The 27084-nt window shown below is 34.8% G+C and overlaps 1 long non-coding RNA gene across 1 annotated transcript; it reads right to left on the bottom strand.

Annotated features, from left to right (window-relative positions):
- Positions 1–5572: 5572 nt before the first annotated feature.
- On the bottom strand, positions 5573–7425 carry LOC129924088 (uncharacterized). The gene is made up of 3 exons (XR_008775994.1): positions 7337–7425; positions 7010–7202; positions 5573–6071 (listed from the first exon to the last, which is right to left on the bottom strand). It is a non-coding gene; the product is annotated as an uncharacterized LOC129924088 (long non-coding RNA).
- Positions 7426–27084: the final 19659 nt, after the last annotated feature.

Raw genomic sequence — 27084 nt, 5'->3', positions numbered from 1 at the left:
TTAGAGTGTAGATCTAAATATTAAAGTAAATTAAGGGGTCTTGAGCAACAAGAAATGCCAGATGATTGTTTTGTTTTAGTTAGCAACATTGGTGTCAGAGTAATCTCCCTTTACCAACTATTGACCAATTATTAAAAAATTGTAATGAAGAGTTATGAAAGAATTTTTTTTTAAAAATCGGTATGTAGACTCCAGCTAGTGAATTTGAAATAAAAAAAAAACTATTGGAATATATGCAGAATATTAGGCTTTACAAAGCCTAATATGTTTTTATTTTTGTTCACAAAATTTTTCTAGACATAGACTATCACCAAAACTGTCCATGGCCATTATTTTCTTTGTTAAATGGCATTTTCCACTTTGTAAGCGCCACTAAAGACTTTATGGCCAGGCATGATATCTAATATGAAACAAAATTAACCTTTGTTCTCTATCCTAACGTCTGTATTGGAGTATTGGTGAAAACAAAAAAGTGATATTTTCATTATAACTAAAAAAAGATATCGTATCAATACTTCCTTTATTTTATACACCGGATCCACCAAGTTATCTAGTTTTAATTTTCGTCATGTACGAAAATATCCAATAAATCCTCTTTCTCCTTCACAATTTCTATATCTGAATAGAGTCTAGATTGGAATACACATGCATGAATTGTGGCAAGTATACCGCTCTAGAATTGGCTTGATTAGCCACACCAAGTTCTGCCTCGTCTCAAGACTAAACCAAAACCAGTGACTCACCTGGGCGCATCCATTGCATTTCGAGACAAAAGGAGCCATATATATTATATATACACACTTTTGAGACGAAAAGAAAATCTGCTGCCGAGGACAAACGACGACGAAAAGAAAATCTAAATCGACCACCTGCGGACAATGGTTATGCTTGCCCTGGATGTGGCAAAATATGCAGGTCACAGCTGGGGCTGCGCAGCCACGGGAAATACTGTATTCCTCATTAATCTTTGGACTCGAAGACAAGCCTTATTATATATAATAATAAATTAAATAAATTCTGCCCTCTTACGTAATCTTTCGTAATCTTTCGTTTCGAGGATAGTGTAAATCTTTTCTGCCTTGTATAGAGACCCACGGAAATAATTTAATCATTATTACAAGGTTCTATAAAGTTATATAAATACGCATGTCATGTCTATTATTATATTAGCTACGTCATCGTGCATGTTTGTGTGTATATATGTGTGTGTGTGTGTGTGTCAATGTCGGATCCGGCTCAGACCGTACTCTTCAAAGCAGATTCAATATATGTTTAAAAAAAAAGTAAAGCTCCCCTTTCAGACCTTGCAATCAATAGGGCAAATGATGTAAAGGTTTTCTGGCCCCACAGTTAGCGAGGGTGTCGTGTGGCCAGCACAACGACTAACCGTCTTTACTATGGAAAGTGTTAAACCAATGACTTGGCAGATTATAAATCATTAATTAACATACATGACTAGATTGTCACTAGGAAGTAACGTTTGTATTTTATAAGATAATAATAATTATGCTCGTCTTCAAGACCGAATAATAATAACAATGATGATAATTTTATTTATAAAGCGCTGTTAACAAACTAAATGTAGGCTCAATGCGCTGTAATAACATTACATACATAAACACGAGGGTTACAATGACAAACTAATCTAAAAAAAAAGTTTTAAACAGATAGATCTCAATGTTCTTCTTAAAAGTGGTGTAGCATGTTGTCTGTCTGAGATCAATGGGGAGTGAGTTCCAAACCTTTGGTCCGTGCACTGAAAAAGCCTGCAGACCGTAGCTTTTGAGCGTTGAGTCCATTGTCGCAGGGATAACAAGGAATGCTTAAAGAGCCCAAAATTAAAATTACCAGTTTTCACCAGGATTCAAACCTGGGATAACTCAGTTTGAAACCCAAGCGCTATAGCACTCAACCACCGCGCATCTAGTAAATAACTTCATATTTACTAATTACAATTATTCTTTTTACGCCTGAATAACAACAAGTAAAAAAAGACATTATTTCTCCTACCTATATAAGAACGGAAAAGTAATCCACGTATGAATTATGTCAGGATTCAATGACTGGATATTTCCTTTCATAACAACAAAAACACACTTTGATATGGGTCAGTGATCTGTTCTCACTGTCCAGAGAGCCTTCCAAATAAGTTGTTGCACTGGATGACTGAGGCCTTAAATCCACCCCACCCCCTCTTTCCCTTTCCAAGTTTTAGCTCACCCTCTCCTCCTTTCATTTCTTCCCTCTTTTCCTTTCTATATTTTTAATTCACTCCGTCACTCTCAGCATTCAGGCCATCTTCCTTCACTTTCAACTTAAGTCTGTTGAACCTTTGGGGCACCACACAAGATCTGTTGACCGTACTTCTATATTCCTCTCAGTCTCTTGCCTTGAAAATAATTTTTCCCAATGACAGGCCTGTCCATTCTTTTATGTTGTCTTACCATCGCTTTCTCTCTCTGTATATCTATAATAAAGCCCGCCTCTTGCCTTCTTAATTTACCCCCCCCACCTCTTTATAGTTAAGAGCTCCCAATCCTCTCTGCATGTAATGCCCTCCTCTTTCCCATGTTATTAAATTCATCAAATTCTACTCATCACCTCTTTCTCTCCTTCTTTAGTCGTCCCCTTCTTTCTCTCTATTTTATTTCTTTCTGCCATATATTAACACTTCTCTTTTCTTTCTATTCTTTCAAAAGAAGAAGAAGGAACAAAACTTGGATGTTCGTTCTTAAATGAGTGTCATCACTGTTTATGTCTGATGCAATACTCGACATGGTTAATACCCGAATTTTAATGTACAAACACAGTAACACCCTCGTTCTGTTCTCAAAACATCAACTTTTGATGCTGTCAAGTTGTGGTGAAGAGCTGTTTGAATATTAAAAAGACACGACAACTACTCCATTAGATCGATAGCTTAAAGCACTTTATCATAGAAGGAGATCTAGATCTATGGCTTTTTGGTTTTTCTCAACAGAGGCGAATATCCCATCATTTCAAGAAAACAATCTTACATCTATGGCTTTCTGTTTTACTTAAACAGAGGCGGATATCCATAATTCCAAGAAAAAAATCCTTGATTTGTTACATGAGTGGCAGATAAAATCGAGAAGCTACCCTGGGGGATTTAAGTTCGAATCATGACATGAGAGGCGCTGTCTTTGGTGAGAGTCTAATGGTAACATGGAAACCTTCTCACAGATACCCCCCCCCCCCGCCACACACACAGAGGCACACACACAAAAAGAGACAGAGAGATGGAGAGACAGAGAGTTAGAGAGAGAGAGAGAGGCCCATTATAGAGATTGTATCACAATTCACTGAGCTGGCTACAGTATGGAAGTTTCTAATTAAAAACAAAACAAAATAGACAATATTTGTGAATTTATTTTCAGTTTACAAGAAAATTAAAAGTAGTCTGACTATGACTTATATAACTTTAACTTATTTACCATCTTACCGAGGCACTGTGGCTGAGTGGTAAAGCGCTTGGCTTCACAACCGGAGTTCCCGGGTTTGAATCCTCGTGAAGACCGGAATTCTTAATTTCGGAACTATAGAGCGCCTCTGAGTCCCCCTCCCCCCACAGCTATAATGGGTACCTGACATTTGTTGAGGAAAAATCAAAGCCCTTGGTCGTTGTGCTGGCCACAAGACACCCTCGTTAACCATAGGCAGAAACAGATGACTTTTACATCCCCTGCCCTATGAATTGCAAGGTCTGAAAGGGGAACTTCACTAAACTTTACAAGGTATTTTATATCTTATCAGTCATCATCACTTATCATCATATGTTTCAACGTATTCATTCAAGATTTCATCTTATAATTTATCTCATTTATTGTAACTAATCTTTCATTATAGCTTACCTTTTATCCTGTCTTTTCATGTATCTTATCTTATCTTATATTCATCTTATTTTTATCCCTAACCTTATCTTATCTGTATCTTTATATTATCTTATTAGTTGCAGACTTCAACTCTACTAAGTCGTATGTTTTCCTGATTCGCACCAAGGTCTAACGTTAGGAGTAAGAAGGAACACTTATATAAATCTGTTCTAGATTATGCATTAGTGTCTTTACCACTAAAACCAACGACACATAATTTATAAAAAGAAATAATTGAAGTGCTAAGTATAGGGTAGATAGTATATCATTCTTCTATTTTTTTATGCTGCTTATGTATATAACAATTAATATTACAAAAAGATACTTTGGACATTAAAGATTTTCAAAAATTAGTTACAAATACGTAGGACAGTGTCACTATTTGTTCAACCATCACAATATATGTCTACCATTTCAAGTTATATGATAGCTACACACATTGTTATATCAAAGTATAACAAACGCTATATTAATGTTAGAGATGTGTATACCACTCTCTAAACACCAATCACTAGTTAATAGCAAACGCATTTTCCACGCTGGGCGTGGTGGTTAAGAGTCAACGCGCTTGGCTAGTGAACAGATTTGTCTTGGAGTTCGAATCCCAGAGAAGACTGTGCTTATTAAGGCCGCCCCTGAGACCACCAAACTCTTAATGGTAAAGTGGTTTGTCCTTGCGCTGACCACATGACACCATCGTCAACCGTCGGCCAGAGTTCCGATACTTATAAATAAAACAATATAATTGTTAGTTCCCCTGGGTCTAACTATTTACATTAATGATGGGTATCTTTTTCATTCAATTAAAAACATTAAAATGTGTCAAGCGTTGAGATTATCTCATAGGAAAAACAGGTGTGGTGGCTTAGTGGTAAAGCACTTAGCCTCCAAACTAAGGGGTCCAGGATTCCAATCTTGATGAAGACTGGCAATTCGAATATCGGTATTTCTATGACGCCCCTGAGTCTTATGCGTAACTTATGATAGATGGGGAATGTATGGTGTGTGTTTGTTGTGCTGGCCACATGACATCCTTGGTAACCATCGGCCATAGAAACAGATAACCTTAACATCTTAACATATCGCAGTGGTAATTTGTTTTTTTCTCACATCAAACAGTTGTCTGTTGTACATTATTTAGTTATGGCAAAGTATGTAGGTCACAGCTGGGGCTGCGTAAACACAGGAAATACTTCATTCCTCATTAATCTTCGGACTTGTAGACAAGCCTTATCATTAGTTTGATTATGTTTCAAAGGAAAATTTTCTGTATAGGTTTTTGTTCAGTGGGCTATTTAATTACATGATATACAGGTTATCCAGAAATAATTATTTTCCGCGTTCAGATTTAATTATTCATTTTCGCCATTTATATTTCTCTGCCCTGTTACGATTAAACTTCAATTATGTTTTTGTTTTAATTAGAAAATATTATAAATGGTATAGATTTTTTTTATATAACACCAAATTAAGTTTAAAAAAACAACCAAAATTAAGTTAATTTTTGGGGGTCACATCAACGATGGTATCATCAATCAGGACAGAAAGAGTTAAGCAATGAATAAAATGATTCTCTGTAAAGGCTGCTATTTATTTTTATTAACAACAATTAGCATTTTACTTTTCATTAAATATACAAGCAAATATAAATATACAAGTATACAATTTTGAATGAGAAAACAGATTTAGAAGAAGAATATAACCAGAGATAATATGAACATTTAGAAAATATTACCAACATTATGTCAAACATTTAAATATATTTAACTAACCAAAAAAAAAAACCAACAAGCTAACATAGGAGTTCAATGGTGCGATGCATTTCTATTTTTGGAAATGCCAAAATGACACGTGTTTTCTTCCTCCTTAGAAACAATTTCCAAGGCCTTGCATTAGTCTTAAACAAAATGACAGGCTTGTTTTGTTTTGTTTGACATGTTTCGGATGTTCCTTCAGAGTTGAAGATAGTTTACTTCCTAGTCCAAACCTCCCTCAGTACGACGGGGGATGATAGCGGGCAGGGTTTGAATCCTAGACCGTCGATAAATCCGAACGACAGTCCAGCGCGCAAACCGCACGAACAGGCAGCCATCCAAGTGAGTGGCTCGGGTAATCAAAAGAGAGTCCTCAAAGAATGAGGAACATTTGGCTGATTTATTTCAGTTGTTTGTTGCTTCTCTAAAAGAAAAAGGAAAGAAAGAAAAACAACATTTAAGTAGGATAACATTCAAGGGGGACAAAATTGGAGTGTTGCCACATTCAAGTAGGACAACATTCATGTAGGACAATATTCAAGTAGGACAACATTCAAGTAGGATAACATTCATGTAGGACAACATTCATGTAGGACAATATTCAAGTAGGACAACATTCAAGTAGGACAACATTCAAGTAGGATAACATTCAAGTAGGATAATATTCAAGTTAGACAACATTCAAGTAGGATAACATTCAAGTAGGATAATATTCAAGTTAGACAACATTCAAGTAGGATAACATTCAAGTAGGATAATATTCAAGTAGGACAACATTCATGTAGGACAATATTCAAGTAGGATAATATTCAAGTAGGACAATATTCAAGTAGGACAACATTCAAGTAGGACAACATTCAAGTAGGACAACATTCAAGTAGGACAACATTCAAGTAGGATAACATTCAAGTAGGATAACATTCATGTAGGACAACATTCAAGTAGGATAACATTCATGTGGGACAACATTCAAGTAGGACAACATTCAAGTAGGATAACATTCATGTATGACAACATTCAAGTAGGACAACAGTCAAGTAGGACAACATTCAAGTAGGATAACATTCAAGTTAGACAACATTAAAGTAGGACAATATTCAAGCAGGACAACATTCAAGTAGGATAACATTCATGTAGGACAACATTCATGTAGGACAATATTCAAGTAGGACAACATTCAAGTAGGACAACATTCAAGTAGGACAACATTCAAGTAGGACAACATTCAAGGAGGACAAGTGAGATTAGAAAAAAAATTCATTGAAGTAAATATAAAACTTTTTTTTTTCAGACTTTACTTGGGCTAATTTATAGAACAAAATAAGTGCTAATGAGAGACTAATTGTGAAGCTAGATACTTACCTTAATTCTTGAAGCTCCCGTTTTAGAAGCTAGAGGAAAAAAATGTGTTTTATAAACAAAGTCTTAAGTTGTTTTTTTTTTACAATTTCAATCAATGTTTTGTTAAGAAGAGAATTTTGCACTTTCTTGATATTTCTAAAACTCTTTTTACCTCCATTGTTTGGTCCTTCTTGTTCAGAGCCATTTTTCGATTCTGAAGAGAAAACATATTTGTTCAAATTATTATGTTAAATTATGTTAAAACATATTCGTTTCAAATTTTAATTCTTATCTTATAGATTACAAAAAAAATATAACTACGCTTTGATAGTAAAAGATATAACTTACGTCCTTCGCTTGTTTAAGCTGCATATTCTTTATCTCTTGAGAATGTTCCAGCTCCTGAAAAGAGGGCAAATTCAAATATATAAACCGTCTTGGAAGGTATAAGCTACATCTAAATATCATTGGGCAAGACAAAGTTCTAAACCAATTTCTCAAACACGTTTAGAGTTTTAAAGAGCTTTAACATAATATTTCTCCGGTTACCAAAGACATCTGTACAATCCTTAACAATGGGAAGTAACTCAAAATTTTTAAAGCTTTTTTCTTCTATTCAAATATATTTTTAAAAATAAAAACTACAGCTAGAAAAAATAGAGAAAAGAAAAGAATCTTCCAGATTGAAAATGGTTTATATGAAAGAGTAGAATTATCTTAAAATTAAAATTTGTAGCAGCGAGACTTGTAGATATCTGTAATTTAAAAAGTATAAAGCAAGCATATTGAAAGGGGACTTTCGAAGAGTTCTAAAACGGTTGAGGACTAGAACCATAAGTTCCCGACCGCAGAACGAAGGAGCTAATGGGCTCAAATGTGAACCTTTCAGATCTACGGGGCAAACACCTTTACTTATCCACAACAAATGCTAGGTATCCATTAAACATTTAAAGTCCGTCTTCATCGGGTCTTGAACTGAAGACCACTTGTTTCAGATTTAGCCATCACGCCCATTTTTTTTTATCAAAGATAAGATAAGATAAGTAGATAGACTAATAATCTTACCATGAAATTAGTCAAATAACTTACAGCATACTTTATCTGCTCTGCTTCAACTAACTTTAGTATTTTAGTCACGCCTTCTTCACCCTGGGCTGTAACAGAGATATCATTTTAGTAGTCTTATAAAAAGTTTATCACATTTACTTAAAAATGTTGGCATTACTGCTTCGTGGCACCAAGGATTTACCCAGGTAAAGAGCACATCGTTATGGACAGAGGCGTAGTGAGCAAAGCGTGCACCCGGCTAAAGGTACACTATTGGCGCCACCCCCCGCCATATGAACATCACATAGAAATATAGACTTGTTGATAAAATGTATTTAATAATAATAGGCCTACTGTTGTAATCCTATTGGCGACGCGATAGAGTTAACTGTGTACAATCAGCTGACACATGTGACACAGGCCAGTAATACAGTTTAGCGAACTATGTCGACGGACAAAGGACAATACTGGTCTGACGTTTGCACGTAAATATGGCCCGTGTTGCGGTCATGTGATCAGAAGCCTTTGTGGACCAGAGACAGGGTGTGTAGTGTAGTGTAATATCAGTATAGGACAGCGAGGAGGCCGGGACTGTTGACCATGCAATTGGTCCTAGTGGAGTCCTCGAGTAAAACGTACCCATCCAGGAAGAGATATAGAGACAGTAGTTTAGTTTAGTACGGCAGTACGGTGATGTACAGTGTAACATTTGTACTCAGTTTATTGTGCTGCCAATTGTGTTGTACTACTGTATTTTGGAACTCTAGCTGTCAAGTTCTTGAGTTTGATGTGTGTATTGAGCAGTGTTTGGAAAAGGCCTGATTAAAAGAGAGCGAGAATCGTACCAATACAATACAAATAACCTTATAATGTATTACCTAACAAAAATATCTACAATAATTGTATTTTTTGAAGCCTTTCTGTGTGTGGCGCCCAGTGCATCGTGCCCCCTTGCCCCCTCCCCATCCCATCACTACGGTTCTGGCTCTCAATAAGCTCCAGTAACAGAATACACAGGTGTGCCTCAAGGAAGTTTTAGGTCCACTGATATTTCTAATATACACATAGGACCTACCCAATGGCATTAATTCAGGAACAAAAAGTCAGGTTATTTGCAGATGATTGCATAATATATAGAGCAATAAAAAACTACACAAAATACTTGTCACACAATTGTAGATAGGTCAAGGCTATTCACAAAATGTAGAGAACTTTGTACTCAAATTACATCCCCCCTTTATGACGCATAAAAAAGTTCCCCTCTCAGACCTTGTGATCTATAGGGGCAGATGATGTGAAGGTCATCTGTTTCTGTGGCATATGGCAACAGGGGTAACAGGGGTGTCATTTGGCCAGCACAACGACCAACAGCCTTTAGTTTTCCCCAACTAGTGTGAGGTACTCATTAGAGCTGGGTGGACTCAAAGGCGCCCATAGATACCGAGAATAAAAGGGCTAGTCTTCAAGAGAAAGCTGGAACCTCTGGTTTGGAAGCCAACCGCTTTACCGCTCAGCCACCGCGCTTCTGTTATGACACATTGAAAGGACAAAAGTACCACACATAGTATGACACATACCTTAATAGCAGCTGCTTATCTGAAAAAGGGGAGGGACTTGGTAACATGAACTCTCACAGCGCCAGACAGAAGCCAAGGGATAAATGATAAATATATCATGGAATCCCAATAGGGTCTTTTAACAGAAATTTTCATACATCGAACAAGCCCTAAACTAAAACTCTATTTAACTTTTGTTAGCCCAACATTAAATTAATTTAGGACAATCCCCTACCCCACCACAAGTCGCTAAAAAGAAAGATAACAAGATGCAAAATAAAGCTACGAAACTAATAAAAATGAATAATCACTTTTGATTAGAGTGCAGGAGTGCGTAAATTACGTCATCCGGGCCACGTGCGGTCCGCCGGAGTGTTTTATGCGCCGCGAAAGCCAACAGAAATCAGATGTGCCCACAGTTTATACATGTAAAAAATGCAAATATATAAAAGTAATAATTATAAATATCTATAGAAATCATTTAAATTTCTGATTCTTATCTGTTATGAAAAGAAGGTAAACAAACATTGTCTCTACATGTCATTCTTAAAAGTTTAAAGTAAAAGAAGATTATTCTTATTAGCAATATTTCGAAGAATTCAATCAATTACAAACTCAGACCAATACTTATTTCATACTATGAAGAACTGTGTTGAAAGTGTTGGGTTAGCTTGAGACAAGATGGCGAGTGTAACAACAGGTGAAGCCCGTGCTTTGACTGAGAAAAACACGTTTTTTTTTAAAATTAATTAAAGAACAATTTCCCAACCATTAATTTCATTAAAGCTCCAGAGTACACACTTCAAAGAGGCGAGGTGGCTGAGCGGTAAAGCGATTGGCTTCTGAACCTGGGGTCCCGGGTTCAATTCCCGGTGAAGACTGGGATTTTTATTTTGGGATTTTTGGGTGCCTCTGATGGATACCTGACATTAGCCAAGGAAGACACCCCATGACACATATATATAAAAGTATATTCAACATAGTTATATCAATTAGCAGTTTGAGTCAGTCCTATTAAATGTGTAATAGATCTAGACTAAAAATAGAATGCATTTATAACAATCAATTAATGTGAGGAGGCACGACTACGTTATTTCAAATTCATGGCTCAAGCCTTCTCAACATTGTAACCACTCTTCTAGAGGAGTGCTTATGATCATGGACGCTTGTAATGCCTATTGTTTCTAAAGTCTCGACCTACTTTTAAGGTTTATGTTCACTAATACTTAGACTAGAACCTAAAAAGTGGACTGATTCAGCTTTTTAAAAAATTAATTCTTGTGTTGTCGGGTAAAAGGAAATAATTGTGCACAATTTCAGTTTGATCCGAAATTGAGTGTGGTAGATATAACGTGTAGAAACTTTTACCAGACGGACACACAAACAGACAGCGTGAGTTGATGTAAACGATCTAATAAAATCATGTAAAGGCAAAATATTGTTGTAACCCTGCCTTGCACCAGTGCTTGAGGTGCGCACTAGCGCACTGTTGAACGTAAACAGAAAGATACTAGAATGGAGAGAAGAACAGTGCATCAGGGATTGTGAAGAGTCTTAATCTTATCTTATATAATACAGACGTTACTTCAAAAAAGAAGATGATTACGTCCTACGCGTCATGCATTTAGTCATGCATATTAACCAATGACTTAAATTCTGCCAAGTCACTGGTTTTCCTGGCTAGCTCAGGCAACCCATTCCATGCACTAATAGCACTGGGGAAGAAGGAGTATTTGTACAAATTTGTCCTAGCATATGGGACGAGGAATGTGCCTTTATCTTTGTGTCTTTCAGAGTATTTAATTAAATTTTGTTTTTGTATTTGAAGATTATGGTTCAGTGTTTTATGTAATGTGTGGGAAACTAAGAGGCTAACTTTTGTGCTGCCTGAGAAGGCTGTCGTTGGTCTACATTCGTGTTAAGTAACAAAGGACTGGTATAATTAGTAGTAAGACTCTGAGGAAGCCTAAGGGTGTTATGTGTTTGTCCTAGTGAATAAACACACGTATTTATTTCCTGTTAAACTGTGTTGAGTTGCATGCCTATTCGTTGAGTGCCTAGCCGAGAGTTGCAACAATATTTTACTCATGCTGGGACTGAAAATTCTTCACAGTGTAGCTACTTGCTGGTCCACTTCCTCTGCCTCCTCCTATGCTAAAAAAAATGAAATTAACATTATTGCTAACAGAAAATTTAGCTGCGGTTTCAAAGAACGAAATTGATTAATTAGTACTAATTTGTTAATTCCTCGATTTATTCGTCTATTGTCATCGACTATGAATAATTATGCTAAAAATACAACTTGACCCGAGAATGGGAATAGGGAGAAAAAACGTGTCAAATGACAATGAAGGGATGAAATCCATAAATACAGCATTAAGTTGCATTTATTTCCCTTATTTCGATATAAAACAAAATAATAAATCACCAAAAATTAAGTACCTAATTTGATAATTTTTTAAATTGATTCACGTCTTGTCAGGTTCAATAAATAATTGTGCAAAGTTCTAACTTGATCCGAGAATGAGAAATGGGAGATAAACGTTCAAACATTTTACCAGAGAGACAGAATGACAGAGTGGGTTGATATAAGCTTCGGGCTCAATGGACCTCATTCACCAATCGTAAACAAACAACATTTAGTCACGTGATCTTATTGATAAAACAATGAAAAAAAACTGTCACGTGACAACCATCATGAATTAAACATGAGATCGTAAATTATATAGAAGAGATAAAGCACCACGTGGCCAAATGTTATTTGTTTACGATTGGTGAATGAGGTCCATACCCAGTTGGGAATATTCGTCTCAAGAATGTCTTCAAAACATATGGTTGGGATGTCAAACTAAATACTACAAAACAGTACTGAGAAAAGAGTTGATTAATAAACAAAGGTTTCCGTACTGCAGTAAACACAACTCTGCCCGAGTCAGGTTTCGAACCTCGAGCCCCATTCATAGGTAGCCAAGCCAAGCACAATTCAGGCGCACTTAGCCTCTCGACCACGCATGCTTTTAGATTAAAAAAGAATTGTTCATTATTTTCATCTTACTGCGTAACACCTATGGAGGTACGATGACTACAGTTTGTGAACTGTTGGTTTACATAACTTACCAAACAGCTAAACTTGGGCCAAGTGTTGCGACTGTATTAAATTTAAAAACAAGAAAATAAAAGATAAAGTTGAAAAGAATAATTGGGTTTCCATATATTCATAGTGGGAGGCTCGGTGGTTGAGTGATAAAGGGCTTGACTTCCTAACCGGGGGTCCCGGGTGTCTCAAATGATGTTCCACCTTAAATGGTTTCATAGCGACTTAAATTAAAACTTTGTTAAATAAAAAGCTCAAATAAAACAACTTGTTTGACAGGGAAGGAAGGATGACATATTACTAATAAGAATAACCAATACTGTACCTTCTATAGATCTTGCTAGATTCGGCCAGATATATATATATTACTTTCATATATACAATTAAGCTAATTAAAATAAGTAAATAAGATGTTAAAATTTAAAAATAAACAAAATTCTTTCAACTAACAGGCTTACAATTCAAAGATTTAGCTAAAGTACAGATCACTGATGAGAAAATAAATTTAAAGTCTTGACATGCTTAAATGAGATCCACTATCGTAGACCCCCATTTTAAAGTCATAGTTCCCTAATTTATTTTTTCACTTCTTGGAAGTCCTCGTAGACACCTGGGGGTCTATATAGACCACTTTGGGAATCACTGACTTAATGCAAAGGCTGAGTACACACCTCCAAGTAAATTATGACCTGAAAGAGAGGTTCAAGTCAAAGCCAAAAGTTACAATTTCACACTTTAAAAACGTTGCAAAATTTTTACATTCTTTTGGTCCACATACAATGCTATGGATTGTTTACAATTTTTAAATAAGTATGTGTAAGATCAGGTCGATGGTGATTGAATGTGACAGCAGTCACAAGGATAACAACTCCGTTGAGTACAAATACTGTATATGCGGCCCCCGTCCCCTATTTTTTTAAATGCGGCCCTCGATAGAAAAAAAAATCATCTTAAGAAGAAAAAAAGAGATGCATAGGCTCTATGAATGTTGAAAAGAGATGACCTACCTCCGATTACTGATCTTTTCTGTATATCTCTCTCCTGTTTTTGACCTACCAAAGGTCCTGAAAACAGTGAAGGTTTGTTCCTGAACTTATGCAATTTGATAATTCGTTTATGTAAATTAGAAGTAGTAGTGGACCTAAGACTGTTTATTGAGTTACACCTGAGTTTCGTGTTATTGGTGTTGGTTTAGAGCCATTTATTATTACAGATTACAGTTTGATCTCTCCGTATCAGAAAATGGACCACCAATGCCAAAATATTTTAATTTTTTAAGCAAACTATGCTCGTGAACTTTGTCAAAAGCTTTGGAAATATCTAGGAAGATATCATCTATTGGGTCACTGTTATCTAAACTGTTATTAATTCAACATTTAACCAAATGGAAAAACAGTAGTCTTTTAACATATGTAAGCAAACAAGTGGATCCAAAGATTCGTGAATGAGCCTTGACGTTTAGACTATAGTGGAGACTACGAGCTAGGGTTTTAAGTATGGGGCTATAGAGTTCTGACATGTTTCATCCATGTTTGGTAATTATGACACAGAGCCCCAAATTATCGGAAGCTCTATAATTCACTAAACGACTGAGCCTAAAGAGAAGGATTCTCTAAATTCATTTATAATAAATAACAAGTATATGTAACAATTCAATGGTCAATATTTCTTTGCATTTTTTGATGAGCTACACTTCAAAGATCAGCAACACGCTGGTTGGTCTTTACTACTCCAGGTATTCCGGGAACGGAGCTGATGTGTAAGTAACGTCATAGGCGGAAACGGGATGGGGAACACATAGGCGTAGTGGCATCTCAAACATCTCGCAGTGGCATCTCAAACATCTCGCAGTGGCATCTCAAACATCTCGTAGTGACATCTCAAACATCTCGCAGTGGCATCTCAAACATCTCGTAGTGGCATCTCAAACATCTCGCAGTGGCATCACTAACATCTCTCAGTTGCATCTCAAACATCTCGTAGTGGCATCTCAAACATCTCTCAGTGGCATCTCAAACATCTCGTAGTGGCATCTCAAACATCTCTCAGTGGCATCTCAAACATCTAGCAGTGGCATCTCAAACATCTCTCAGTGGCATCTCAAACATCTCGTAGTGGCATCTCAAACATCTCTCAGTGGCATCTCAAACATCTCTCAGTGGCATCTCAAACATCTCTCAGTGGCAACTCAAACATCTCGTAGTGGCATCTCAAACATCTCTCAGTGGCATCTCAAACATCTCTCAGTGGCATCTCAAACATCTCGTAGTGGCATCTCAAACATCTCTCAGTGGCAACTCAAACATCTCGTAGTGGCATCTCAAACATCTCTCAGTGGCATCTCAAACATCTCTCAGTGGCATCTCAAACATCTCGTAGTGGCATCTCAAACATCTCTCAGTGGCATCTCAAACATCTCGCAGTGGCATCTCAAACATCTCGCAGTGGCATCTCAAACATCTCGCAGTGGCATCTCAAACATCTTTTATGCGATGCTCAACCTTCAATTTTATATCATTTAATATCAACTCATTCTGTCTGTCTGTCTGTCTGTCTGTAAAAAAGTTTCTACACGTTATCTCTCCCACACCCTTTCTCAGATTTAGTTAAAATTTTGCTTTTTTTTACTCATTGACATAAGACACGAATCAATAAAGAAAAATAACCAATTAGTTAATTAAGTACTTATAATTGAATTAGTCACCAGTTCTGAAGGAACATTCGAAACAATTTAAAAATAAGCAACAATGATCTTTTTTAACAGTTATTCCCCTCCCCTCGCAGCAGTAATCATTGTTCAGTCTTTTAATTGATTAATTGATACTATCTGATTGACAGGTATCTATTTACCACATCCTTCCAGCCCACTGACGGCAATGAAGGCAAGTTTTAATGTCACACTGGTCAGACCCATCGACATAATTTCTTTGTCCAACAATGGAGCTTTTGGAAAGCAGGGAAGCTTTGTAAGAACCTTGACCTTTCACATTGCATTTAAAGGTTGTCAGATTAAGGGAGGCGACTCAAACGCAGGGCAGGGCTTGCCTAATTAGATGTCCTAAAGAAGTGAATAGGATCATTAGGATGGCCCCAAATGAAAAAGAAAAACAAAAATAATAAGACTGAAAAATATGCACGAAATTAAAAACTATATTAGTATCTATATATAAATTTTATTAAATTCATTATAAAACAGCTAATGTGCATAATAGGCATGTACTTCCATAATAACCATAGTATAAATATCATTTCGACATTTCACCAAATGAATATATGTAGTCAAACTAGTGGATTCATAGATTCGTGAATACACTATAGTAGAGACTACCAGCTAGGATGTCAAGCATGGGGGCCTTAGATTTCTGACATATTTGTACCATGTTTCATAATTGTGTTAGATTGCCTCCACAATTACTGAGAATCTTTTTTTTTATTCACTTTCCAAAAGATACATTGCATTTATAAAAAAAAACAACAACTAATTTTATGGTATCACAACAACAAATGTAAGAACTTTGTTCAGAATTGTTCATAGTTCTCGTTTTCCTTTGCTCGTCCCTTTACAAGCCTAGACATACAACCCACATGGGCTTACATCACTACTAGTTACTAGATGCCGTAATAATTGAACTAGAAATGTTCTAAGGTCATTTATAATAACTAACAAGTATATGTAATAATTTAATTGTCAATATTTCTTTGCATTTTTAGAAGCTACTACTGGTGAATAAAAGTCCAAAATATATTGGAGATAGTTGTGTTCATGAAAAAATAACAGAGACACTTTTTACGAAATAAAACACTTTTGTATTCCCAGTAGAGGTCACAACTAGAAAATATATATATTTTTTAAATCTTATATTAAGCATAGGATCAGGCATGTCATTAAATTTGTCGTAGATCTAGATACTCAATTTAAAAAAAGCATTTATAAAATTTAAAAAAAAAGGGAAAATGACCTGAATTTGAACTCGTGGCTCAAGCCTTCTTAGGATTATTAATCCAACACGGTAACCACTCTGCTAGCGGAGACTGACAAAGTAAATTGTATAACGAATGTACGTATGTAAGTTGTACTTAAAGTATTTCTAAAGTACCTTGATAATTGTAGATCGTGTATTACAGGTGCGAGTCCGAAAATATCGATCTACATGACGTCACAAAGAGCGAAAAGTAACGAACAGGCTCAATGGACAGTCACTTGAGAAGAAAACATCATAACAATCTTTAATTCAGAATGGGCCACAGTTGAGTCAGTCACTACGACAATGTTATCCCCCTTGAGAGCCTAGCAATAACTGGATCTAAAAATCTACAATCCTAATCTTTAATCCCAATGCCTATGTCGTCACAATGTCGGGTTCAAAGTAGAGATGGGAATCGAACCCAACTTTTAAAGTTCGGGTTCGGTTCGGTCAGATTTAAGTTCGAGTTCGGTTCGGTTCGATGACGAGTATAGTTCGGGTTCGGTTCGGTTCGGTCAGGTCTAAAGTTCGGGTTCGGCTCGGTTCGATGTTATGAAATTATGTAATAGCAAAATTAAGTTATAAGGTTTAATACAATTTATCAGATAAAACACTTTAAGTTTAATTTTTACATAAAACAAATACTATGCAACATATAATAGGCCTATGGGCAATACTTTTTCCAAAATAATGTTGCCTACATACATTTTAAGCATTGTAAAAATTTCTTAATGGAGATAGAATTAAAGATGCGGCAGGTTTTTGCTCAAGTCGGCAAGTGGTTTAATTCTGGGCATGACTCGGCGCTAAGCGTATTCTAACCTTTTTCTCTTAGTAAGAAGAGATATTTTTTTAAAAGGCTAATATCGATGTGCTTTCTTTCAGAACGCACTATTCATCATAATAAAAAAACAAATATTCTTCGTGTAAAGACGTCTCTATCGAGGATTTTTTTTTCACAAATAAGTCGTCACTATAATAAATTGCAATATACGGAAGAAATTCAACTATTTTGAGACAAAAAATGCAGAAGAATCTCAATAGCGGAGATGTTTTAAAATGTTTTCTTCAAAACGTTTTGACCCATATTGTGCATACGCGCCTCGCAAAAAGCAGTCTACAGTTGACAAGGTCTTATTAGAAGATAAAATGACATCTCCTACTTAATATATTTTAATTTTTAATATTCAGATAAGTTACACTGAAAATAAAACATTTTTTCGACGCCCACTCTCTTTTTTAGTTGGTCGTTGGTTTGTCGCTTACAAACCGCTAGTACAATTGAACCAATAAAGGCGTTTTATATTTTTACCGGTAAGTATAGTATAGAGGGACTTCTTATGGTCCGTCAGTTACGCTGGGCAGGGCACGTATCCTGTATGGGAGACGAACGTATGCCAAAGACAGTCTTTTTTTTTGTGAGCTAAAAGCTGGCCGCCATAACAGAGGCGCCCCACCGAAACGCTTCAAAGACCAGCTTAGGAGTCAACTTTCCTTGGCTGACATAGAAGAGAGAACCTGGTTACATGCGGCCTCAGAACGAGTCAGTTGGAGTTCACTCCCGAAGGCCGCGGTATACACATTTGAGCCCAAAAGAAAATCCGCTGCCGAGAACAAACGCAGACGCGAAAAGAAAAACTAAATGGACCACCTGCAGACAGTGGTTATGCTTGCCCTGGATGTTGCAAAATATGTAGGTCACATCTGGGACTGCGCAGCCATGGGAAAAACATTCCTCACTATAATCTTCGGACTCGAAGACAAGCCTTATAATAACATATAAACTTAATAAACTTTAAATTATAGTTCTTATGTGAACAACTCAATATAGCCTAACTGTTATTACAATATTCGCATATTTAACTTTTGATAGAGATGTAATATTAATGAAATATACTGATATTTAAATGAAATCTAGGTCTCAAGATTGTCTGCCGTTTCACATTTGCATTACGCTAATTTCATCATACTCAATGCATAAACACAAATCAGTCGCTTAACCTCTTCTTATCGCCACCAGACACCACACACACACACACTCTATGACACCCCTTTTTGTCAAGAAGTTGCGTCTCCCCATCCCCCAATTCAAGGTACTCGCCATCCCCACCCACGGGGGAGGACCCAAAGTTTGAGAAACGTTACATTAAAAATATTGATGATCAATAATGCAAAACCAAATAAAATAAAAATATTCAGGGGCGTTGCTAAGAATTTTTCATCATTTGGGGGCCCGGGAGGGGCTGGACCTCTTTGGGGGCCCCTGCATTTTGCGTAATATTGAATATTGTAAAAAAAAACTCAATTGGGGCCCCCCTCAAGTGGGGGCCTGGGGAGATTTTCCTTTTCTCCCCCTCCTCCCCCACCCTTGCTACGCCACTGATAATATTCCAATATGGAATACTTCGCAATTTTCTAAAAATAATTCACTTAATAGAAGATAATTAAAATTTATTTTAAACTAGAACACAAATGAACTTATTGTAGATTTATATCTACACTCTATAATCAGCAAAAAATATTCTACTCTCAACTAACAGCCATCTCAAATAAAAGTGACAATATTTTAATGTTGACTTTAGAAGAATACGCATATGGTGCGTAACTCATGTTTGGTTTTAAAAAAAACTGCAGTGTGATTTTATTTGAAACAAAAAAACGTTTGATATCATTTATGTCAACTGTTACAAGCAATCCAATAGTATTAATACGAAGACGATTTTGATCCTGAATGCAGTATGGATACTAAAGATTCTAGATTTACAAATTTCCCCTTTTGAACCTTTCGATCTCTAGTGCAGAGATGTAAAGCTCATCTGTTTCGAAGGGTTTCGGTTTACAAGGTTGTCCTGTGGCCAGCACAACGACCAACGATCTCTATTTTTCTCCTACTGATCTCAGGTATCCATTAGAGTTGGTTGAACTATTGGGGACATCTCTAATCTCAATTTTTTTTTTTTTAAAGACTTTTTTTTTAGAAGATTCTACCTGTAAGTTATACTCTGCCTTCATATGATAGTGATTACATTGAACCACAGTTGATGTATACAAACGTAACATTTTAGAAAGCTAAATTTTTACAAATCTGAGCTAAATCTTAGGAAACCCAAAGTCTGTGATATGACTTTAGAAAGTAAATTCTTGAAAAATGTCTGTAAAATGTGATATGCATTGACCCAAGAAAGTTTAACTTTTCAAAATATGAGCTAACTTTAGAAAGCCATTCTCTGTGTCCTGTGTCTCTGTAATTGATATTCCCCCCCCCCCCCGTTTTTCTATAATGAAAAAAAAAACCAATGAGTACGTGTAATAACAACAAATGTCCAATTAGGATAAACAAACACAGTCATATTCTTTGTATTAGTCTCATGGAGTTAACTTAAAGGAGCTTACTACAAGAGAGTTAACTTAAAGGGAATTAACATAAAAGAGGTTAACTTAAGAGAGGTTTAAAGAAAATTAACATAAAGGAGGTTAACTTAAAGGAGCTTACAACAAGAGAGTTAACTTAAAGAGAATTAACATAAAAGATGTTAACTTAAGAGAGCTATCTTAAAGAGAATTAACATAAAGGAGGTTAACTTAAGAGAGCTAACTTAAAGAGAATTAACATAAAGGAGGTTAACTTAAGAGAGCTAACTTAAAGAGAATTAACATAAAGGAGGTTAACTTAAGAGAGCTAACGTAAAGAGAATTAACTTAAAGGAGGTTAACTTAAAGGAGCTTACTACAAGAGAGTTAACTTAAAGAGAATTAACATAAAAGAGGTTAACTTAAGAGAGCTAACTTAAAGAGAATTAACATAAAGGAGGTTAACTTAAGAGAGGTTTAAAGAAAATTAACATAAAGGAGGTTAACTTAAAGGAGCTTACAACAAGAGAGTTAACTTAAAGAGAATTAACATAAAAGATGTTAACTTAAGAGAGCTAACTTAAAGAGAATTAACATAAAGGAGGTTAACTTAAGAGAGCTAACATAAAGAGAATTAACATAAAGGAGGTTAACTTAAGAGAGCTAACTTAAAGAGAATTAACATAAAGGAGGTTAACTTAAGAGAGGTTTAAAGAAAATTAACATAAAGGAGGTTAACTTAAAGGAGCTTACTACAAGAGAGTTAACTTAAAGAGAATTAACATAAAAGAGGTTAACTTAAGAGAGCTAACTTAAAGAGAATTAACATAAAGGAGGTTAACTTAAGAGAGCTAACTTAAAGAGAATTAACATAAAGGAGTTTAACTTAAGAGAGCTTTAAAGAAAATTAACATAAAGGAGGTTAACTTAAAGGAGCTTACAACAAGAGAGTTAACTTAAAGAGAATTAACATAAAAGATGTTAACTTAAGAGAGCTAACTTAAAGAGAATTAACATAAAGGAGGTTAACTTAAGAGAGCTAACGTAAAGAGAATTAACATAAAGGAGGTTAACTTAAGAGAGCTAACTTAAAGAGAATTAACATAAAGGAGGTTAACTTAAGAGAGCTAACTTAAAGAGAATTAACATAAAGGAGGTTAACTTAAGAGAGCTAACTTAAAGAGAATTAACATAAAGGAGGTTAACTTAAGAGAGCTAACGTAAAGAGAATTAACTTAAAGGAGGTTAACTTAAAGGAGCTTACTACAAGAGAGTTAACTTAAAGAGAATTAACATAAAAGATGTTAACTTAAGAGAGCTATCTTAAAGAGAATTAACATAAAGGAGGTTAACTTAAGAGAGCTAACTTAAAGAGAATTAACATAAAGGAGGTTAACTTAAGAGAGCTAACTTAAAGAGAATTAACATAAAGGAGGTTAACTTAAGAGAGCTAATTTAAAGAGAATTAACATAAAGGAGGTTAACTTAAGAGAGCTAACTTAAAGAGAATTAACATAAAGGAGGTTAACTTAAGAGAGCTAACTTAAAGAGAATTAACATAAAGGAGGTTAACTTAAGAGAGCTAACGTAAAGAGAATTAACTTAAAGGAGGTTAACTTAAAGGAGCTTACTACAAGAGAGTTAACTTAAAGAGAATTAACATAAAAGATGTTAACTTAAGAGAGCTAACTTAAAGAGAATTAACATAAAGGAGGTTAACTTAAGAGAGCTAACTTAAAGAGAATTAACATAAAGGAGGTTAACTTAAGAGAGCTAACTTAAAGAGAATTAACATAAAGGAGGTTAACTTAAGAGAGCTAACTTAAAGAGAATTAACATAAAGGAGGTTAACTTAAGAGAGCTAACGTAAAGAGAATTAACATAAAGGAGGTTAACTTAAGAGAGCTAACGTAAAGAGAATTAACTTAAAGGAGGTTAACTTAAAGGAGCTTACTACAAGAGAGTTAACTTAAAGAGAATTAACATAAAAGAGGTTAACTTAAGAGAGCTAACTTAAAGAGAATTAACATAAAAGAGGTTAACTTAAGAGAGGTTTAAAGAAAATTAACATAAAGGAGGTTAACTTAAAGGAGCTTACAACAAGAGAGTTAACTTAAAGAGAATTAACATAAAAGATGTTAACTTAAGAGAGCTAACTTAAAGAGAATTTACATAAAGGAGGTTAACTTAAGAGAGCTAACTTAAAGAGAATTAACATAAAGGAGGTTAACTTAAGAGAGCTAACTTAAAGAGAATTAACATAAAGGAGGTTAACTTAAGAGAGGTTTAAAGAAAATTAACATAAAGGAGGTTAACTTAAAGGAGCTTACTACAAGAGAGTTAACTTAAAGAGAATTAACATAAAAGAGGTTAACTTAAGAGAGCTAACTTAAAGAGAATTAACATAAAGGAGGTTAACTTAAGAGAGCTAACTTAAAGAGAATTAACATAAAGGAGTTTAACTTAAGAGAGCTTTAAAGAAAATTAACATAAAGGAGGTTAACTTAAAGGAGCTTACAACAAGAGAGTTAACTTAAAGAGAATTAACATAAAAGATGTTAACTTAAGAGAGCTAACTTAAAGAGAATTAACATAAAGGAGGTTAACTTAAGAGAGCTAATTTAAAGAGAATTAACATAAAGGAGGTTAACTTAAGAGAGCTAACTTAAAGAGAATTAACAAAAAGGAGGTTAACTTAAGAGAGCTAACTTAAAGAGAATTAACATAAAGGAGGTTAACTTAAGAGAGCTAACGTAAAGAGAATTAACTTAAAGGAGGTTAACTTAATGGAGCTTACTACAAGAGAGTTAACTTAAAGAGAATTAACATAAAAGATGTTAACTTAAGAGAGCTATCTAAAAGAGAATTAACATAAAGGAGGTTAACTTAAGAGAGCTAACTTAAAGAGAATTAACATAAAGGAGGTTAACTTAAGAGAGCTAACTTAAAGAGAATTAACATAAAGGAGGTTAACTTAAGAGAGCTAACGTAAAGAGAATTAACTTAAAGGAGGTTAACTTAAAGGAGCTTACTACAAGAGAGTTAACTTAAAGAGAATTAACATAAAAGAGGTTAACTTAAGAGAGCTAACTTAAAGAGAATTAACATAAAGGAGGTTAACTTAAGAGAGGTTTAAAGAAAATTAACATAAAGGAGGTTAACTTAAAGGAGCTTACAAGAGAGTTAACTTAAAGAGAATTAACATAAAAGATGTTAACTTAAGAGAGCTAACTTAAAGAGAATTAACATAATGGAGGTTAACTTAAGAGAGCTAACTTAAAGAGAATTAACATAAAGGAGGTTAACTTAAGAGAGCTAACTTAAAGAGAATTAACATAAAGGAGGTTAACTTAAGAGAGGTTTAAAGAAAATTAACATAAAGGAGGTTAACTTAAGAGAGCTAACTTAAAGAGAATTAACTTAAAGAGAATTAACATAAAAGAGGTTAACTTAAGAGAGCTAACTTAAAGAGAATTAACATAAAGGAGGTTAACTTAAGAGAGCTAACTTAAAGAGAATTAACATAAAGGAGGTTAACTTAAGAGAGCTAACGTAAAGAGAATTAACATAAAGGAGGTTAACTTAAAGGAGCTTACTACAAGAGAGTTAACTTAAAGAGAATTAACATAAAAGAGGTTAACTTAAGAGAGCTAACTTAAAGAGAATTAACATAAAGGAGGTTAACTTAAGAGAGCTAACTTAAAGAGAATTAACATAAAGGAGTTTAACTTAAGAGAGCTTTAAAGAAAATTAACATAAAGGAGGTTAACTTAAAGGAGCTTACAACAAGAGAGTTAACTTAAAGAGAATTAACATAAAAGATGTTAACTTAAGAGAGCTAACTTAAAGAGAATTAACATAAAGGAGGTTAACTTAAGAGAGCTAATTTAAAGAGAATTAACATAAAGGAGGTTAACTTAAGAGAGCTAACTTAAAGAGAATTAACATAAAAGAGGTTAACTTAAGAGAGCTAACTTAAAGAGAATTAACATAAAGGAGGTTAACTTAAGAGAGCTAACGTAAAGAGAATTAACTTAAAGGAGGTTAACTTAAAGGAGCTTACTACAAGAGAGTTAACTTAAAGAGAATTAACATAAAAGAGGTTAACTTAAGAGAGCTAACTTAAAGAGAATTAACATAAAGGAGGTTAACTTAAGAGAGGTTTAAAGAAAATTAACATAAAGGAGGTTAACTTAAAGGAGCTTACAACAAGAGAGTTAACTTAAAGAGAATTAACATAAAAGATGTTAACTTAAGAGAGCTAACTTAAAGAGAATTAACTTAAAGGAGGTTAACTTAAAGGAGCTTACAACAAGAGAGTTAACTTAAAGAGAGAATTAACATAAAAGAGGTTAACTTAAGAGAGCTAACTTAAAGAGAATTAACATAAAGGAGGTTAACTTAAGAGAGGTTTAAAGAAAATTAACATAAAGGAGGTTAACTTAAGAGAGCTAACTTAAAGAGAATTAACTTAAAGAGAATTAACATAAAAGAGGTTAACTTAAGAGAGCTAACTTAAAGAGAATTAACATAAAGGAGGTTAACTTAAGAGAGCTAACTTAAAGAGAATTAACATAAAGGAGGTTAACTTAAGAGAGCTAACGTAAAGAGAATTAACATAAAGGAGGTTAACTTAAAGGAGCTTACTACAAGAGAGTTAACTTAAAGAGAATTAACATAAAAGAGGTTAACTTAAGAGAGCTAACTTAAAGAGAATTAACATAAAGGAGGTTAACTTAAGAGAGCTAACTTAAAGAGAATTAACATAAAGGAGTTTAACTTAAGAGAGCTTTAAAGAAAATTAACATAAAGGAGGTTAACTTAAAGGAGCTTACAACAAGAGAGTTAACTTAAAGAGAATTAACATAAAAGATGTTAACTTAAGAGAGCTAACTTAAAGAGAATTAACATAAAGGAGGTTAACTTAAGAGAGCTAATTTAAAGAAAATTAACATAAAGGAGGTTAACTTAAGAGAGCTAACTTAAAGAGAATTAACATAAAGGAGGTTAACTTAAAGGAGCTTACTACAAGAGAGTTAACTTAAAGAGAATTAACATAAAAGAGGTTAACTTAAGAGAGCTAACTTAAAGAGAATTAACATAAAGGAGGTTAACTTAAGAGAGCTAACTTAAAGAGAATTAACATAAAGGAGGTTAACTTAAGAGAGCTAACTTAAAGAGAATTAACATAAAGGAGGTTAACTTAAGAGAGCTAACTTAAAGAGAATTAACATAAAAGAGGTTAACTTAAGAGAGCTAACTTAAAGAGAATTAACATAAAGGAGGTTAACTTAAAGGGAGTTAACTTAAAGGGAGTTAACTTAAAGGGAGTTAACTTATAGGGATTTGACAAAGAACTGAGTTTAAAAAAAACAAACAGATTTACGCACTGTACACCATATATAGACTATACACCTATATGTCATAGCTTTGTTTAGTATTTAGTTATTATCAAATGTAAACTCTTTCCAGCTTCAACTCTTCACTGCTAACTCTTAGATCTGCCTTGTGTTAGCTCTCAGCTCTGACTTCTGTTAATTCTTAGCTATGTCTTCTATTAACTCTTATTAGTCTTCCGTTAACTCTTTGCTCTGCCACCTGTCAACTCTTGTTTGTCCTGAGTTAACTCTAAGCTCTGCCTCGTGTCAACTCTTGTTTGTCCTGAGTTAACTCTAAGCTCTGCCTCGAGTCAACTTTTCTTTGTCTTGTGTTAATTCTTAGGTTTGTACGGACATTGTATCCACATCTGGAACTGGACTAGGACCCCTCAACTCAAGAAAACATTAAGAAACTGGAACAGACACAAAATAGAGCAGTGAGATTCATAACAAACGAATATTCACATTTGACTAGAGTAACACCTTTAGTAAAATCACTAAATTTAGAAAGCCTTCAGGACAGAAGGCTCAAAAATAAAGTAGCAATCATACATAAAACACTGAACCATAATCTTCAAATACAAAAACAAAATTTAATAAAATACTCTGAAAGACACAAAGATAAAGGCACATTCCTCGTCCCATATGCTAGGACAAATTTGTACAAATACTCCTTCTTCCCTAGTGCTATTAGAGCATGGAATGGGTTGCCTGAGCTAGCCAGGAAAACCAGTGACTTGGCAGAATTAAGTCATTGGTTAATATGCATGACTAAATGCATGACGCGTAGGACGTAATCATCTTCTTTTTTGAAGTAACGTCTGTATTATATAAGATAAGATAAGACTATACACGAAAAGCTTCAGAATTTAGCCTAGAAATGATGGTGCCATTCCTCTGGAAGTCAGGTTCCTGCACGACCTAACGCCACCATGGGTTATGTCTGCTGCGCCGCGGCTCCACAGTCTATTTTTTTTAAGGCACCGGTGCGCTCAACATATTGCATTTGAGCTGCTTCCAAATTCTGGTAAAATTATCTAATTCCTAGTTGTCAGGGGGTCAACCTTGAGGAAAAACCACGAGCTGGCGAAGCTAAGGCAGTTTGCAGCAAGTTAAACTTAATGGATTAATGGATTTTCTACACTTTGTGCCGACGTTTCGGCTGGGCGGATGTAACCACGTGGCTGGCCAGATGTAGCCCGCGAGCCATATTTTTGGGCATCTCTGGTTTAAACAGTTTTCTGTAAATTAATATTCAAGATTTTTTTTTTTCATTTGTTGCTCTGCTCATTATGGCCATGTACAGAGTTCGAAAATTGATAACAATAAATTAACTTAAAAAAAAATGAAATTTAATGAGTGTTTAATGTAATACATAAAAAAAAACTTTTTTTTCTGCTCTCTGATAGACAGTTGTGCGGATTATCGTCGAATCGACGTCAAGGAAGTCTTACAGATCTTACAGATGAATTATCCAGTGGTGACTGTCAAACGAGTGGATAACTCCAACACACACCTTCTTGTCAGCCAGGCCTTGTATCTCGCAGACCGCAATGTCACTGAACTAGGAAAATACGAGTCACATTTCAAGTACGTCATATAACAAGACATTTTAAACTTTAATATGTTTATTCAGTACTAAAGAGATTACATTGCCAACAACACATAGGACACTAACATAAGTTTACAGTTCACGTTTAAATTT

This window comes from Biomphalaria glabrata, unplaced genomic scaffold, assembly GCF_947242115.1.
Source record: "Biomphalaria glabrata unplaced genomic scaffold, xgBioGlab47.1 scaffold_36, whole genome shotgun sequence".
NCBI classification, from domain to species: Eukaryota; Metazoa; Mollusca; class Gastropoda; family Planorbidae; genus Biomphalaria; species Biomphalaria glabrata.
This window is presented reverse-complemented; position numbering and strand designations above follow the sequence as displayed.